The 18668-nt window shown below is 37.5% G+C and overlaps 1 long non-coding RNA gene across 1 annotated transcript in view; it reads left to right on the top strand.

Annotated features, from left to right (window-relative positions):
- Positions 1–336: 336 nt before the first annotated feature.
- The window catches only part of LOC144201067 (uncharacterized), a 31701-nt gene continuing 13369 nt past the window's right edge, over positions 337–18668 (top strand). The window contains exons 1-3 of the long non-coding RNA XR_013327264.1: positions 337–395; positions 1976–2029; positions 11636–11749. This is a non-coding gene — a long non-coding RNA (uncharacterized LOC144201067). The remainder of the gene's footprint in view (positions 396–1975; positions 2030–11635; positions 11750–18668) is intronic.

The raw sequence follows: 18668 nt of genomic DNA, 5'->3' as shown, positions 1-18668 counted from the left end.
CGGGTCCAGCGGCCCGTCGGCTTTGTCCAGGTCCCGCGTGTTCTCACCTGCGCTCCAACACTAACTCAACAAATAGGAAACAAGCGCAGTCAGACGTGGCATCACACAGCCATTTGGCAATGTTCCATTTGTTGACGTTCCAAGACAACTGTTCATCTGGCTTCTAATCTTCATCCTTTCATTATCGTTCATGTGTGTACCATTCCATTCATTTCAATTCTAGCCACAAACATTCATTTGTCCATTCATGACATTCCTTTTTTCAACAGTATCATTCATCCACTGTGATTGGCTGGCCACCAAAGCAGGCTGTCCATCCGCCTTGGAGTCCAGAGTTTGCTGGGTTAGGCTCCAGCACCCCCACTTCTGTGACACTTGTGAGGATGGAGGAAGAGGTATGTTTTTTTTTTTTTACAAGACATGAAAATGCACACTTCCTTTTTCTAGGATGTTAGAATAATAAGAGGATGTCTTTTTCTAGCCATGCGTTTCATCTCTTCAGCATGCACTGTATACTTTATATTTATTATAGTATATATTATTATTTTCCTAGAATAATTCTAAATGCTTCCAGTGCTAACAAATATTTTTTTTTTTTAAAAACTTTTCCATATTCGTTATAGAAAAGGCATTTTTAGTTATTACATTCTACAACAGCAATTTATATAGCATAAAAATGCATGGCTAAAAAAACAGGAGCTGTCCTTGGTGCTGAAAGCTGTCTGCACTCAACTAGGTTAGACTTGATATGCAACAATAAAAAGAGGCGGGTGCTTTTTTGACCCTATCCATTAGATATTGTTTATTTCCATTTTGGCATTCAGGTCTGTTTTAGATATTGCTGAAAGAAGTAAACTGAAAAAGTGAAGTATTCAATGTTTAGAATTAAGAAAAAAAAGTGGAAAACTTACAAAAAAATGTGGTTATGTGAATTCGACACACAATTTACTTTGGCATTAACATGTAAAATAAAACAACTAAGACAAGAAGAATACGTCCCCCAATATAGTCGGCATCATGGGGGTTGGGGGTCATTATATTTAGAAACGGTCATCTTTTTTTTTGGTCACCTGATAGGATGTTTTTGGTGTCTAATCTGCATAGTGTATTTGTCCTTCACTAAAGCGGCACGAGGACGCAGCTGGGAATGTTTAACCTAACGTTCTGGTCCAATTGTTCTTCCGCGCTTCGGGTTTTCTCAGCTGTGTTTGGAAAAGGGAGATGAGCAGGCTCATTTGCATTCAGCCTTCGGGGGAAACAAATCCTTTTGTTACGGAAGGGTTTTTTTTTCCACTAAACTTTTTTTTTTTTAGATCGGATGAATGAATGAAGCATAAAATGCATAGTGTACATCAAAGTTCGAAGCGACTTTAGGTTCAAGGACACTGTTAGGAGTTAGCGCTGGGGTGTCAAACGTGTGGCCTGCGGGCTATTTTTAAAAGACACATTCATATTTTGCATATAGACTCAAACTTGTTCATTTTTTTGCTGTAAAACCAGAATTTTTGTGTTCTGAGAACACTTTACTACATTTTTATCCACAGTTTCATTCATTTATTCACCTCCTGCAGTCTAAACGTTTAAAAAGTTTAAAAAGTATCCTGAAATAGCCCAAATCCAATTGGATGTCACCTGAAATTGCACCAAAAACAACCAAAAATAGGAACAAAAATCTGAAAATTACTCAAAAGTCAATGGAAAATGATCCAAAATCCACATTAAATCACCTTTAATAACCCTAAAACGACAATAAGTGACACAAAATGAACTAATTGCCTGCCATTCACAACAATAGATATCACATAAATTCACTTAAACTGTCTGTGAGTACTTATTTTTCAGCACTATTGACAGCGCAAGACAATAAGTTAACATTTTAAACTGATCCTTACTTGACATGAATGTAGACTGAGTTTGACACCCCCTGATTTAGAACCGTGTAAGATTCAAACCCCCTTTAACCTTTATCTTGTAGGATTGAAAGGCCTGTAGAAGAAGAACTGCTGAGATACTCCGCCCAATCCCTCAGGTGAGTCCTCAATAGCGTTATATCATTAGATAGTCTTTGTACTTGGCAGCAAACAGAAAAAGTGGCATTTTCTTTACATGCTGCCCTCTAATGAGCCTGTTAATATTTTGTCGTTGCTCCTCTAATTGAGTCCACGGCTCGCCGGGCGGGAGCGCACCAGTAATTACACCCCCCTCTCCCCCTTTTTACCGCCACCACCAGCCGAAGCCTTAATGGACTTAAGCGGCATGTTTGCCACTCTGGCGGTCGTTTGCTTGGCGAGCAGATGGCGTCGAGCTAAATCATAAAAACCAGGCACCTGCTGCTCCTTTATTTCATGTTAAGAATCTCTGTTGGGTTTTGTTACACATTACACATCTTTGCTTCAGTTTAGGAAATGAAAAGCAACGTATTCAAAATAGGGTTAGTTTGATATTTTATTCGGTGTTGAAAAATGGTTTATCATTGAACCAATGGTAACTAAGGATGCTATTTTGTTTTTAAATACAGTGGTATGTCTACTTACGGAATAATTTGGTTGTAGTAACTTGAATATTTCGTATGTCGAGATGCATTTTTATGTAAAATCTTCATACTGTTCTTTTTTCTACCATTAGAATTATATTGATAACAATTTTGTAGGAAATATGTGAGAAACGCCCCAAAAAACAATAAGAAAATGATAATTAAGCCATTAAAATGAATAACAAACACACATTTTATATTGTTATCGAAGGGAAAAGGTCAAACTTTTGGCAATATACACCTTAAAATGAATTGAACTTTCTTGTGGCTTATGATGGAAAAAAACTGAATAAAGTTACTTAAAGCACACTCAAAAAACCGTGTTAGAACTTGGAATAACGGAAGCCAAAAGGGCACTGGAACTTGAGATGATGAGCCAAAATCATGTATGCAAGTTGCTTAATGTCTTCTTCTGGAAGCGTTGCCATCCCTGTTGAGCAGTTCAGTCCTGATAACTTTTTGCTAAGAGTCAAAAAGTCTAACTTCAGGACAAATAAATAGAGAATACTATTTATTTAGCAAAAATGAGATGCCAAAACGTGCCCTTTTTTGGAATTGTGATTGCTTTTGTCGGTTTGATTTTAAAATCCCACTCTGACAAGTTTTTATACACCGATTTAAGATTTGGATCTTGCCAAAGAGTATTCAAAGATGAATGATTAAGACTGGCAAATATCTAGAACTATTGAAAATGTACAATAAAAATAATGTAGGGAAAGGTTGGCCCCTATATATATCAATCAGTAAATAATACTCATGTTACCTCACCCCGAAGAGTTTACACAGAAGGGATTGTGTGCCGTGCTACCGAAAGTTCAGAGTCCCGATGGCTTTGAGGAAAAAAACTGTAAATAAATAAATAAGTAGTCCAAGAGAGATCAGCAGAGTGAAGTGGTCTTGTTCCCATCTAAAGTCCAGGACAAGTTTCATGATTTTGAAGACATTCAGTGCCAATTTGTATAGAACGCAAAACTTGTTGGGTCTATGGACTCAACAACAAACAAACAAATGTATAAATAATTAATATATAGTAATGTCAAATATATAACCAATAAATAGTAATAGATAAATAGGTAGTAAACATGATACATAATTAGTATAAGTAGTCCAAATAAGACTTGATTAGGTCCTCAGTGATAATTTTACAATTGGCACACTGCGAGTCCCAGGGATTCGCTTGTCTGAAAACTGTGCGTCCCAGGAAACTTGTCACGAGTCCCAACATACTACGGATGCAAATAAAACATAAACAACGATATATAAACATTCAGATTTAATTTATTTATTATATGGTTTAGGGTTAGGGTTTATTTATCATTGTACTAGTCTTTCAGCTCGTAGATCCTCCTCTCTTTGCAGCCAAAAGTCTTTTGAAATGTGCGTATTTTTCCTTGCCGCCCCCGTTTTGCTTCATGATCATCGATCGAATCTTCTGCAGTTCTTTTCTTACTAGTTGTATTTTTAACTGCGAAATAACTATCCAGACTGTTTTGCTTTTTCTGAAACATTTTTTATCTTTCTTACACTATTACGAAACTCTTGCTATCGCTTTCTCTCCTTCGTCTGCTAGTGTCTGCTAGTCTCGCGAGAATTATTTCGCAAAGATTATGTGGAATAAATTGGTTTGCTATCGGATATATGTGTTTTTTTTTTTTTTTTTTGATAAAAATTTCTTTGCGTCCGAAAAAAGCACATTACTTGAAATTGTGCGTCTGGAAGAAAAGCTGTGCGTATCAGACGCAGGACGCAGAGGTAACGAGAACACTGGGTCCTAGGTGCAGAACTAGAGTTGGGTATGGTGATAGCCCTTGGGAAGAAACTGTCCTTGAATCTGTTTGTCTTGGCTGTTATGAATTATCCATCTCAGAATTGTGCAATGGATATGCTAACCACTCCTTTGCTAGACTGCCCTTAATCATACAGTTGGTATTTTCATCAATTTCAGCAGTCTATCCATGCATCTTGTCAAAGATTACCAGTCCAAAAGTCTATACGATGGCACTCTATCAGCAAATAGAATGATCACAGGTCAGGCTATCGATCCCTGCGGGATGCCACGGTTCACTGCAGGTGGTTGTCACGCGGAAAAACTCTCCATCTTCATGTCATTCCAAGCTAATGAAAAGCGCAAAAAAAGTCTCCTTCTCCATGCCATTCCAAGCTAATGAAAAGCAACCCCCCGGGGGTCCGTCTAAGCGACGAGTCAAACACGTCAAAAGCTTGTTATCCGCCCGGAATCGACGAGCCTCTCGATAATCTGGCTAATACGTTTCGGGGGCGGACGGGGGTCGCTCGGAGGGAAAAGAGCCGTTGTCGTCGGGTAAATTGAGTTTGAAAAGAGAATCAAGGTGCTGAGAAGCGTCAAATTGAGTCATCGTCACCTGATTGACTCTGACTGGATGTTTGCTTGTGTTAAGCGAGGTGAAGAAACACTGATGCTTTCGCCTAAGCTTTCTTTTTTTTTCTTTTTTTTTTTCGCCCACTAAAAAATGCACCCAAGTAATTAGTCTGTCGGTCTAATTAAATTAATTTTGGGAGTGCTGATGAATGACTTCATTCGCTGCAGTTATTTTCTGAGTTAATAACATGGGACACAAATCGTTTTCTTGGTTTTTGTATATGCAAATGAAGCAGATATTGGCTTTGAGAAAAGTGGTGTTTTTTGGGAGGTTTGGTTCAGGAAGTGGACTTTGTTTTTGGGAGAAATTAGTCGGATTTTATTGCTGTGATATTGCATTAATGGAGATTAGTCACAGTGTTTTTTTAAAGTACTTTTGTAAGCATTTAGTATTAGGCATTGGATCTTGGATTCTTACATTCATTTTCTGTACTTCTTATCCTCATAAAGGTTAAGGTTCAGGGGTTAATTTAGAGTGTTTAACCAGCTAGCCTCGTTGCATGTTTTTGGGGATATGGGAGGAAACTGGAGTACCCATAGGAAACCCACCCAAGCCCAGGGAGAACATGCAAACTCCACACAGTGAAGACAGACCTGAGATCGAACCTTCGATCCCAGAACTGTGAGGCTGACGTGTTAACCACTCGCACTATACTATTACTGTTCTTCTTTTCTTTAATAGTTTGGCCTCAGAGGAGTTTGGATTTTTGCTGTTTTTAAGGTTTTCTTTTTGACAGATTCTGTTATAACTACAGATAATGCCTCCAGTTGGGAGAAAATGTTCTTTTGGCTACTTTTTACTCTTTTTTGCTTTAATATCTACGAGTAGGCGGAGTGGTTAGAGCACAGGTGTCAAAGTGGCGGCCCGGGGCCAAATCCAGCCCGCCACATCATTTTGTGTGGCTCGACAAAGTCAATCATGAGTAGCGACTTTCTGTTTTAGGCTCAAATTAAAATGACAAGTATAGATGTATATTAAATTTCCTGATTTTCCCCCTTTTAAATCAATAATTGTAATTTTTTAGTCATTTTTTCTGTGTTTTTAGTTCAAAAATCATTTTGTCACAGATCCTGGGTGTTCCACATTAAGTCCACGGGGATAGACGGTTAAGAAAATGAATGAATAAATATCTAAATTCGTTGCTGCCGAGAAGGTTGTTTTGCCAAAACTAATTGGACGGTCGGCGGAGGTCATTAACGTCCGGTTCGGGGTGACTGCTTCTCACTTTTGCGTCAACTTCAAATGTCATCCGCCTCTCAATTACAGCCTAAATAGGAATTTACCTCAGTTAATTACGTCAATTACTTTTCAATGGAATGCCAAAAAGACTGCCGCTCCATTGGTTCCGCCGTTAATTTACACATCACGCCTCATAATCTGGTCAAATATGGACGTCCCGCGGCAGAGGCCACCTTGGCATCTGCTAGTGGACGACCGTGGCAACATGGGGAAAAAGATGGAAATAGCCAGTGAAAGATGCTTAATAAGTACACACCTAAATGGAGGAAGTCGCCAATGCGTTGGATTTTGAAGGTCGTAAAATGGAAGCTCTATTGAGATGTGGATTTAGGAGGCTTTTGGTCACAATTCATGAAGATTTTATGATCAGAGAACAACATAAATGTTCATTATGGTGATAAACGAATGAAGGGTGTGGCTGAGGAAGTCAGGACTTTGATTTTGGATTAAAAAAAATCTCGATTACCGTATTTTGAAGACTATAAGGCGCACTTAAAAGTCTTTAATTTTCTCCAAAATAAACAGGGTGCCTTATAATCCAGTGTGCTTTATATATGGAAAAAAAATAAAAATCTGTCATTCATTGAGGGTGCGACTTATAATCCAGTGCACCTTATAGTTGTGAAAATACGGTATTCTTTATTTTTCCTGTTGTAGTTGTTGTATTATTTTTTGGGGGAGTTTGGGGAAAAGATATTTTTCCATTGCGTCAAACATAATTTTTCTGTGATTATTCTTGATGAATTTTAATTAAGTCAAGGCTGCTTTTCACAACAATTCCATTAGAGCTGCAATGGATGGCAGCCATCAATCAACAAGATTGATTTCAATGAACGATTCATTGTTTTTCTCCTTTTAATTGTGATATTTTTTAGCTTAAAAGACCGCCGTCTACCAGCGTCAGTGAGAGTGACACCAGATTTTAATTCTTTTTATTATGTAAATGTAGGGAAGTTGTATATCCGTCTATCCGTCCCTACTTAGGTTGCAAAAACCACGGCTCACCAATTTGCCATAGCAATCACGATAGTCTTTTCCGTTTGGTATCCGGTGACTACTGTGATCTACCGCTGTGCATTAACAGGCATCATAATAAAGCTCCTCATTTTCAGTATTTCGGCTTGGGGAAAAAATCATCAGTGAGCGTTCACCCGCAAGGGAATTGTAATTTCTACTTTAAATGCACGCGGCTTGTTGTCAGTTGGCGTAAAGTCGGCGTTCTCGCGTCCGTCGACGTTGGGAAATTTGCCTTTATTTCCGATTTTGGACCTAGCATTCCCCAATTTGCACCAAATTTAGACGATTAAAAGATATTGGCGAATATTTACAAATGGTGGTGCTTTCAGGAAAATCGTACAAAAAATCGCTCAACATTGACCCCAGGAAATGTTCAAAACTCTGTTTTATTCCCCTTTTTTTTAACATTGAGCTACAAATCTTTGTATATACGTACTATTTATAAGATTTTATTGAATCAAAAGGCAGGATAAAGGAGATTAGTCATATTTTTATCCTTCAAATCAAATCAAAAGCCTTTATTGTCATCATACACAGCTGCGTCCTTGAAAATAACATTTGTAGAGAAACTTTTTGATGATTTTTAGGGCCATTTATAGTTTGCTTTCTGTAGTTTTCAAGTGAATTTCGATTACCATTGTGTCAATTCCTCTAGGCCTTTTATTATTGATGTATATTGTTGGATAGTAGGTTTTAAGCTTGACATTTTTGGGGATTTAAATATGATTCTTCTTCATATAACAGCTTGGCATTTCAGATTTAACCTATTATTTGGCAACCCAACCAAAAAGTCACCAATTTTGGTGTCCCCAAGTATCCATTCATGGTCTTGACTCTGAAGTTTTTCCAAGGGTTGACCTTGTCTTTTTCTCATTGACATGTGTCAAACACCTGACTTGAAGGAAGACTCGGTCGAGACCGTAGCGGTCACTGAGCTGATGTCCAAATCACAGTGCACCTGAGTTTCCCCGCTTGGTGATGAGGCTGTCACTCAGCTGTCGATTACACGCCACCGGCCGCCACCGGTGTGACAAAGCCAACGTCCCATGTGGCGCCCGATTGCTCCGCCGCGTCCTTGACCAAAGTCGAGGCGGCGAGCCGGACGGACCACACAATTCTACACTTGCAAATCCGTAGCTTTTAAATCCTTATCGCCGGAAGGAGATTAGGAAATACGATTAGTCGATGTTGTCAAATGCAAGTACTTTTAAATCACAGTTTTTGACTGTGTTTGTATTTTGGGGAAAGTTGGAATTATAACGTCAGCCTTTTCGGAGTGTTTGAGGCCTTTCACGCCGTTAGGTGTTCAAAATATTTGGACGGAGAGAAATGGCACCCATAAACAGAGTCGGCAATGAATGTTAAAAAAAATGATTGTGTTAGTTTTCGCAATCACAATCTTACCAGCTGGCCTTTCGCTTTTGTTTGTTGTGATGTCAGTTGTGTGCCTTGATAAATAATTTTCTTCCATTTTTACTCATTTCGCAAAGATATTTAAAGCAAAATTGGTATACTTTCCTCATTTTATTCTCATTAGGCCCTCATAATAAAGATAGTGAAACTGAGCCTGCTAATTCAATCTAAAAATATTCCTCTTCTTACAAAAAATATTTAGTAAGTAGAGATACTACTGAATGTGTGTGTATTTATGTGTATGTGCATGTGTATATATAGATACATAGATGTATATATAGATGTGTATATATATAGATGTGTATATATAGATGTATATATATAGATGTATAGATGTGTATATAGATGTATAGATGGATGTATAGATGTATATATAGATGTATGTATATATATAGATGTGTGTATATATATATATTTATATAGATAGATATATTTATGTATTGATATAGATAGATTAATATATAGATATAGATAGATAAATATATAGATATAGATAGATAAATTTATAGATATAGATAGATAAATATATAGATATAGATAGATAGATATATCCATCTATATCCCATGCAAGACACACCTTGATTACTATTTGAGCCCCTCGAAAATCACATTTTCAATCACTCTCGCAGGCTCTCTGTAAAGCGCCCATTGGTGTGGTGTTGGGGGGGGAGAGCAACTGATGAAAATGACAAGGAGAGTTATAAAAGTGCTCTTGTGAGCTGCTTACTCATTGTGAAGTGGTCATCTGGGACAAATAGAGTTTGGCTTGAGTCTAGAAATAGACTCAAGTCTTCACAAATTAGCAAGTCATTATTGCATTCATTTTAGCCGTCCAATCTTGTGGCTCTTTTCATCCTTCAGCTTTGTATTTAAATACGTTCTTCACTAGTAAATGGTTAATCCATTTTAAGTGGGAGGTTTGACAGTAAATGAATGAACAGATCTATAATATTTAAGAGTCAAAATCCAATCTCTTTTACTCATGAAAGTGAAAACATTTCAAGTTGGCCTTTTTGCATTTTGATTTTTTTAAAAGCAGAACTCAAAGAACAAAAGTTAGGACACCCTTAGTTTAAATGATCAAAGCCTCTTCTTCATTTTTAATACTTCAACTGTATTGAAAGTAGCTGCAGAATTCCATTTAGCCAGTAAATGGTGCCTCTCGGTCATAGATGTTGATAGCTCCATTTGAATCCGGGTGGCCGTTGGCCGGTTCACGCTCCGTTGAAGCAAAAATGGACACCGAGCTCCCTGAGTGCCGACCGGCGCCTGGCCTTGAAAAACGACCACTATTTGCCGTGATAACGAGGGCGACGATGCCTTTTGTGGCCCGATTTCCCCAGTGATTCGCAGATGTCTCTTTGTCTGCCCATAAATCTTCTGGTGTGCCGACCATTCTTTCCCTTATCTCACTCTGAGTGGCTCTTAATGTTAACGCCACTATATTGCATGCTGGGAATAAATCGTCAAGTTAAATTACCGTATGTTCTGGACTATCAGGTGCAACTGGGTTTAAATCGTACTAGCCAAAGAAGGCGGGAAGAAATGTGAGTTAAATGGGATTATGGGTTTTATTTTTTGGTTGTTTTTAATTTTGTAGAAGGGGAGAAAAAACATGAGTTAAAGTTATAGTAAAATAGGGAGAAATAGGCAATACAGGAACTTGTTAATGTAATGTAACCACAGTTTTTGGGATAACTAGGCTGCTTTAACGTCAACTTGATTTGATGTGAGCCGGAACATTTTAGATATAATATTTAGATTTTTTTAAATAAATTGATTAAAAGAACTGGATTAAAAGCCCTGAATATTCAGTTTTTTTATGGATCTAAAACAATGTTTATTTTAGTTTTTTTAAATATATTTTTAGGTTTTACAAAATTATTTTTGAACTAAAAACTGAAAAAAATGATTAAAAATTACAATTATTGATTTAAAGGGGGAAAATCAGGAAATTTAATATACATCTATTCTTTTCATTTTAATTTGATCCTAAAACAGAAAGTCGGCACTCATGATTTACTTCCCCGGGCCACACAAAATAATCCGTTGGGCCAGATTTGGCCCACGGGCCGCCACTTTGACACACATGTCATAAGTCATCCTTGTGTACAAGTCGCAGAACCAGTTAAAATATAAATAAAGGTTTGAGTTGGTGTCAGGTAAATGACATTCCTAAATTCACACCAAAAAAGAGGGAAAAAATCATTTTTTTTTGCTTGCAAGGAGACTGGTCGCTGACAAGACAAGACACTTGCAAGTCCTAATTGTAAACCGTCTTACCTCATCGAGCTTTGTAGTATTGCCGAAGCTCTCGGCAAAAAAAAAAAAAAAAACATGGCGATACGGCTTAGAAGCTAATGGAAATAAATGAAGCACAGAATAAATGACGACCCTTTCAGATCACAAAACGCCGGCAGAAGTGGAGAAAATAGCCCATTTTTTGCCCCCTGACATCCAACTGTAAAGCTCAGATAGAACAAGTTCACGTGTGCCTGTGATGTAAAAAGCGGTATCTTAAAAATGCAGAGTTCATTTCATCATAATTAATAAAGCATGCAGTCCTCAAACAAAATGTTTACATTGATAATTATGCAGAAACTCTGTTTGTATGAGGTAAACATAACTTAATAATTCAATTTTGCTTAGTTGCATAGTTTTTTGGTGTATTTGTTGTTGTTTTTAAACCATGTTTTTTGCTGATATGAAGAATAGAAAAGTCACATAGTCTTAGATTTTTTATCATTTTTTTTGTATTCATTTCTTCCTTTTCTGCCTAAAACAAAAAGTATCATAATCCCACTTTATCCACTCAAAATCAAAACTGCCTTTTTCCAAAAGGTTGTTGACGAGCGATCTATCTTGTCTTATCGGCTTCTTGAGCTCATTCTTTGTGTTCAACCAACCCGTTCAGCCAAAAAAACATCAAAATGAAATATACCACCAGGCCAAATTTGCTTTAGAATCTAAAAAAAAAAAAAAAATAACAGCGATTGTTGCAGTAACAATAAAACTCCGGTGTTGTTTTTGACAGGTCAAAAAACGATGGGATGCTTCCAGTCTTATCTAACGTTTGCAGAGTGACGCCGGCTGTTCAGCTTGAGCGCCCTTTTCCATCCTTGCTGTCCTGTACTGGCTTCCCCTCACGGTAAATTTTCTGTTTTTTTGTCAGTGTTATTGACGATGTCAGACCTCCAATTGTCAGGCTCTTTTCATCATTTTTCTGGATTTTTCTATGTTTCCATCACATTTAGACCTCCAACCCATTTAACTGGGAAGGTCACAGTGAATGAGTTAAACTTAGTAGTGTCGTTAGGCCTATTCAGTCTTCGGTATTCGGACCTTTTTAGTCAAAGTTCTGAGATTCCATATTCGGATATTGGTGTGTGTAGTTTGGATGATCTCCCTGGGCTTTGGTGGGCTTTTTCTGGGTACTTCGGTTTCCTCCAACATCCCAAAAACATGCAGAACAGATTGGTTGGGCATTCTAAATCAGGGGTGGGCAAACTTTTCGGCACGGGGGCCACATTGACTTAAAAAATTTGACAGATGGGCCGGGTCATCACAAGATACGATACATATAAAAAAGTGCATCCGTTAAAAGTACATATGAAACATAAACAGAAAAAAAGGACTAAAGTATTAACATAGTCATCGCTCATCATTAAAGTAAAAAGTATAAAGTGCAAAGGAAAGTAAAAAGGAATGTATTAAGAAATATTCAAATGTCATTTAAAAATGATGGAGGGGCTGTAGGCTCCAGCACCCCCGTGAGGATGAGCGGTTAAGAAAATGAATGCATAATCGGCCTATCAGTGTTGAATAATTTTTTCTTTAAATCAGTCAGTGTTTATGGGAGATTTTGCCTTTCGTAACTTCTATTTCTTTTGTTTTTTGGAACAAAAAGTTCCCTATTGAGGCTTTTTGTAACTTGAATTTTTTTTATGTAGAGATATTGGGGAAAGACATTGAGCTGATAGGCTAAGAGTTTATCGTCATGATATTTCTGAGTATGATATAAGAAGAACATGTTTCCGTTCAAGTCTGGAGCAATAGAATCTGTGTTAATTGTAGCTCTTGAATAAGTAATGTGAGCCAGCGGTTTGGCTGAGTGACAGGATGGTAACCTCACCTGTCCACTTCCTGGGTGTGCCGCGCTGATCAAGCCCATCAATCAGTGGTGGCTTGACACCGTGTCGCCGTTGTCTAAATGGGAATCTGTCAAGAAAAAGCTCACTGGAAGATTGAGATGCCTGAAAAATAACTAGCGAAATAGGAGTGAGGGCTTTTTGGTTATTTGGTGTATTATTGTAGCTATATCAGAGCCTGGTATACAAAAATATTGTAATTAGGCATTCATTTTAATTGATATATTTGCTAGCCGTTATCAAAATAGAGGATTACCATAGATATTGTAGTGCGTTAATTATTATTTTCATTGCAGAAAAGCCCCTGAATTTTTTTTTCATTCTGTAAGCAAACTATGAAAGCCACGGTGACAATGTGAATGTTTTTTTGTTTGTTTTAATCATTTAATCAAGATAGGAAGAAGTAATCACTAATCTACATGGAGAAAATGTTGCAAAAAGTCCATTAACCTCCGACTTGGCGCATAATCCTCAAATTTGGCAAGTTTTTATATGAATTACCGTATTTACTCGCATATAAGCCTCATTTGTCGAACAAGGTGACAAAGATAAAACATCATGACGCCAGATAATGCAGTTGAGATGGTCATTTATTTTAAAAATAGAGAAAAGATAAACAGATAATACAATCATTAAAATATCAGCCTTGATATACCTGCGTGATGTGTATCTCATGCTATTATTGCACTGAGTAAATACAGTACTTGACTTCTGTTTGTGAAAAATGTAACCTCGTTTAACATTGCAGTAGTCCAAATAGTTCATAAGGAATCTTCGGGTAATCCAATTTGAATTTTTAGCATGTAGAGGTATGCTGAAATAGATCTAAAAAAAAATCACTCCATATTTAAAATAGATCAGCATTCCTGCTGTGCTTAAGCTTTAATCAAGGCTTCATTACTGATCCATATTTCATCTTTAGTATTCGCTGCCTCCAGCACATCAGATAGGAATTGATCGTGGAATCTGAAGTAAAAAAAATGCTTGGCGGCGAACGAGACGGCGGCGTTGGGAAACAGAAATAAGATGACACAAAAACCTCTCAAGGTCACGTTATCAATAACACCGCTGGGTGAACACGTGGGTGCCGTCCGACTCTCCAAGCCAGCAAAAAATATGATCCCAACCGCCGCAACGTCTGCTGCAGGACTTGGGGGCCCAAGGCAGAGTCGATTAATATTGATTGTGCGTTTGAGCAAGCCTTCGCGTCTCCTCAGGTGGAACCAAATTACTCGGGAAAACGCCCCGGGAGGGCTTCGCTCGCGGGAAAAAGGTGGAAGGCCATTAGCTGAGCAACACGGCAAAATAAAACTAAATTAAAGCAAGTCATAGAGAATCAAAAAAAAAAAACGCTCGCCATTTCCGGTAAAAGGAGGCTACAGAGCGGCCGCCAAAATGCCGTTGTAATGCAACACGGTGGTGGTGGATCGATGGCGCTATTGGATTTGGCCCGGTGACTTTCGCTTTGCAACATGAAGGCAATCCAAAGGAAAAAAAAAAGATTAATGTGACAGCACTTTTGTTCACAGAGATGTTCGCAGACATGTCGGTACGTGTTCCCCAGATTGCTGAAGCAGTGCTGAAACATCATTTTAATTCCCCGTTGTTTTTGTTTGCGTCCTTTTGCGCGGTTCGTTATTAGTCAACACTCGACAGAAAATCTATAGCGAACATAACGGAGGTGATATCTGTTTCTTTTTCATACACGCTTCAGAAACAGAGGTACAAGATCATTATCGGACTCGTAAAAGTGATTTTTTTATTTGGCGCAGCACTTTTTGCCGCTTTTATGATTACGGTGGTGTCTTGAATGCATCGTGGGAGAAGACACTGCTTGTTGGTTGAGGCGTAGTGAAAGACCTTTTCGGTTAGTGGCTGTGCTTAATGCAATGTAAATGTCAGAGTGGGTCTTATATTATAGCAACAGGTCAGTGGATTCACTGGAGCAAACATCTGTGGTACAAAAAAGGTGAATAACAGGAATTGTAGGGATATTTTAAGTGTCAATTTCATATTATCTGGACCTTGGATTTTTACAATCCTCTATGTAATACAGTAGTACTGCGAGATACGAGTTTAATTCGTTCCGGGACTGAGTTTGTATGTCAATGTTTTTAACTCAAACGAATGTTTCCCATTGAAATGAACTAAAAACTAATGAATTTGTTCCAACTCTTGGAAAAAACACCAAAAACAGTGTATTACCACTCTAATCTATTGTGCCTCAATCAATAGCATGTAATTGGTCAGTAAAAATTTACAAGGATGGAACCGCAACCTGTTCATAACATAACATGTTATCTTTTTTAAAAGACATTTTAATACTTCATAATACATTCCTTTTTCCTTGACTTTGTACTTTATACTTTAAGGATGAGTGAATTAGTATGTTAATACTTTAGTCCTTATTTTTATGTTTCATATGTACTATTAACGGATGCACTTTTTTATATGTATCGTATCTTGTTCTGACCTGGCCCATCTGTCATATTTTTAAAGTCAATGTGGCTCCTTGGCCCAAAAGTTTGCCCACCCTTGTTCTAACCTAACCTAACATTCTGACCCAAAAATGACTCCCGCCATTACAAATCTCTCTCGTTGACCTCCAGAAAAACAATCGATGCCATTTCACAATCAAGCATGGTGAACATAACCAATCCAATTCTCACATTCTCATCTAAAGCTAATTGCTTTTTAGGGGTGCCATTTTGGCCCAATGCCAGAATTTGAATGCGTCTCGTCTTTTGCTTGTCTCAACCAAAGACAAACGGGCAGAAAGAAGCTTAAGCCACCACTGATGGGGCATTTTTTTTTCTTTCCCGGGCAACTCGGCGGCACGTCAGCGAGATAATGAGCTTTCTTTGATCAGAGGCGCATTGTCGTCCCCGATGATGATCATCTCCCTGACTGTGTGGCGGCGGCGTGATGAATATTCACACGCTTGTCCCCGGGGGAGCGGCCGGCTTGTCGGTACACGCACGGAAAACCTCACTACGCACCCCGACAACCGCTACGTGACATTTGAAAACGCCATTGTTTTTCTTTTTTGAGCAAAAAATAATGGCCTTTTAAATGCGGCAAAGCTGGGAAAAAGGCAATGATTGAGCACAAGACTCTCGTGGGATATAATAGCTTAATATTACTCAGATTTGTTGTGGGTGGCTGACATGGAATATGACGCTTGCATGCTAATTGCAATAGTCGTCGATCAAATAGTCGTTTGCGCAGCGGCGACTGCAAACATTCTCCACTTATAAGATGCGTAGCTGTTAATGTTTTTCCTATTTGTTTGTGCTAATTAAGAAAAAATGTGTCCAATTGTGCCATTTCTGTTTGTTTTATTAATACGCTAAACCACCCCCACGCCCATTTGTCTTTCCCCCCGGGGAGCAACTTACTGCATTACTTATCTGCTAAATGCAGAGTCTTTTAATGTCTTTTTTTTTTTCAAAAGGCGCTAATTATTCCACTTTTTTTGCGAGGAATTTTTAAAGCTTGATCAAGGTCTCCGAGTTGCAAAAGTTGGTTAATTGTGACGCAATTCTTGGCGGCCGTTATCACGCTCCAACGATTTAATCAAAGTTTCCCGTTTATGAATACTTAATGGTCATCACTTAAGACGGCCATGGTGGTCCGTTGAAAAGTCTTTGGCGAGCGCCAAGTCCACTCGAGCAAAACCATCCATCTCCACTTTTAATGTGCATTAAATAAGAATGAAATTGGCGGGGGCACATAGATGCGCTTGGAACGGAGCGATAATGACACTTTGGCTTCCAGGGTCGGTAATATGTGAATGACAGCCCCCCCACCACCTCCAACCACCGCCACCCCAATTCCTAATGGAGCCGTTCCACCGGCATCTGTTAAGAATGCTTCATTGACTTTACAATTAGTAAAGGCCACGCTTCACCACCGGTCTACCAAACCGCAGAGTGGACGAAGCCCCCTGGCTACTTAATACGTTCATTACGGGTTGAGATCATTTAGCGTTTTTATTTTCTTGGATTTTCCGTTTTTGTTTTCTTTGATTTTCCATTTTTGTTTTCTTTGACTTTCCGTTTTGATTTCCGTTTAGATTTCCTTTGACTTTCTGTTTAGATTTCCTTTGACTTTCCGTTTAGATTTCCTTTGACTTTCCGTTTTGATTTCCTTTGACTTTTCGTTTTGATTTCCTTTGACTTTCCGTTTTTATTTTTTTTTTAGGTAATTTAAAAAAAAATCACTTTCAAAGTACTCACTTGAACATAAATATATTTATTATTTTTTTTATCCATAGTAATCTTCTCATTGCTCGGGTTTACAGTTAATACTACTCCAAATATTCTGTAGGTTTTTTACACTAGTTTTTTTTACGAAACTACTACATACACATTTTGTTTAAAAAAAATACGGAAAAAAATATCAACCGCTGTTTCTTTTCAGCAATTTAGATGGAAAAAAATTGTAAATGTTGAAAGTTTTTGTTTTCGTGGCTGGCCATTTTTACTTAATATGACGATTAATTCGACATCTGTTGGCTAAAATGAAAACGTGAGTTATATAGGATTTGCATTAACCATTTAAAAATGCAAACCAAGCACCCCAAAAATTTATAATATTGTGCTTTTCTTGTGTGTCTCTAAAAGGATCACAAAATCTGAAAAAGCTATTTACCCTTTATATCTATGAAAACATATATTTTATGTTTGGCATAACAACAACATTATACATTAAAGTAATAGGAACATCAGAAATATTCATCAAAATAAGCATCAGTTGTGTAATATTGACATTTTTTGGATGACTACAGCCTAAATAACACTTTTTTTGATGGTGAAAAAAATTAGACACAACTCGCTCTTGAGTAGAAGTCCATTTAAAAAAAAGAAGTGCGACTTATAGTGCTGATAGTACGGTAATTGCTGCGCCTGCCCCCTGCCCTCCTAATCAAACAGACTTGTAATAACTCCGCCGCGTGCTATTTTCCAATAAGATTTATCGTTTCTTGTAATTATAGATGCCAGGAAAAGAATCCAATGGCATAACGCAATATTTTGCAGATTTTTAATTAGAGTACAGTTGGCGGGTGGGTCATGGGGGTTCCTCGCCAAATTGCCTCATAGAGAATTCAGTGAAGATTAGATTTTACACAATCAAATTTACCCTATGACTGCCAATTTTTGGGGAGTGTAAAAAATTATAATTAGGCACTCCATATTTTATGTTCACTGTTTGAAATATTATATCCTTAATAGTTTTGGTATAGCTTGTTGTACAGATGCCTAAGACTCAAAAATATTTTGTTTTGTCTTGGTATCAGTACGTTTTGAGCACAAAAAACATGCTTTTTGCTTATTTTTGTTATTTTATTTTATGTTCCTCTGTTGGGTTAATTCTGTAATACTATTATATGTATTATATGTGTGCATTTAATCATTTTTGTATGAGAGCTTGGGATCGTAACAAGTCACCTTGTCCTTCCAGGTCTGCATTCTGGGGTAAAGGTCAGTCTTATCTTCCATTAAACAGTCCTTGGAATAAAAATTATTAAATGCACACACATATATAATATATATAATAGTATTACAGAATTATTCCAACAGAGGAACATAAAATAAAATAACAAAAATAAGTAAAAAGCATGTTTTTGTGCACAAAACTTACTGATATAAAGACAAAACATAATATTTTTATTCTCCCTTGCAAGCAGAACATCGAAGATGCCAATTTAAAGTATATATAATTGAATCAGATATCACTGTATTATTTTATCATTATAAGTATAATTATTGATGAACCTAACAACCTCAAAGAAAAAAATATACCTCTAAAATGTTTGCAATGCAATGAACCAGGCAAGACTGTCGCATCACGTGATCATAATTTACACCTATCGTGGTGACGTAAAAGCAAAACAAAACGTGTCTATATGCCTTATTA

Source organism: Stigmatopora nigra, chromosome 8 (assembly GCF_051989575.1).
Source record: "Stigmatopora nigra isolate UIUO_SnigA chromosome 8, RoL_Snig_1.1, whole genome shotgun sequence".
Classification (NCBI taxonomy): domain Eukaryota; kingdom Metazoa; phylum Chordata; class Actinopteri; order Syngnathiformes; family Syngnathidae; genus Stigmatopora; species Stigmatopora nigra.
This window is presented reverse-complemented; position numbering and strand designations above follow the sequence as displayed.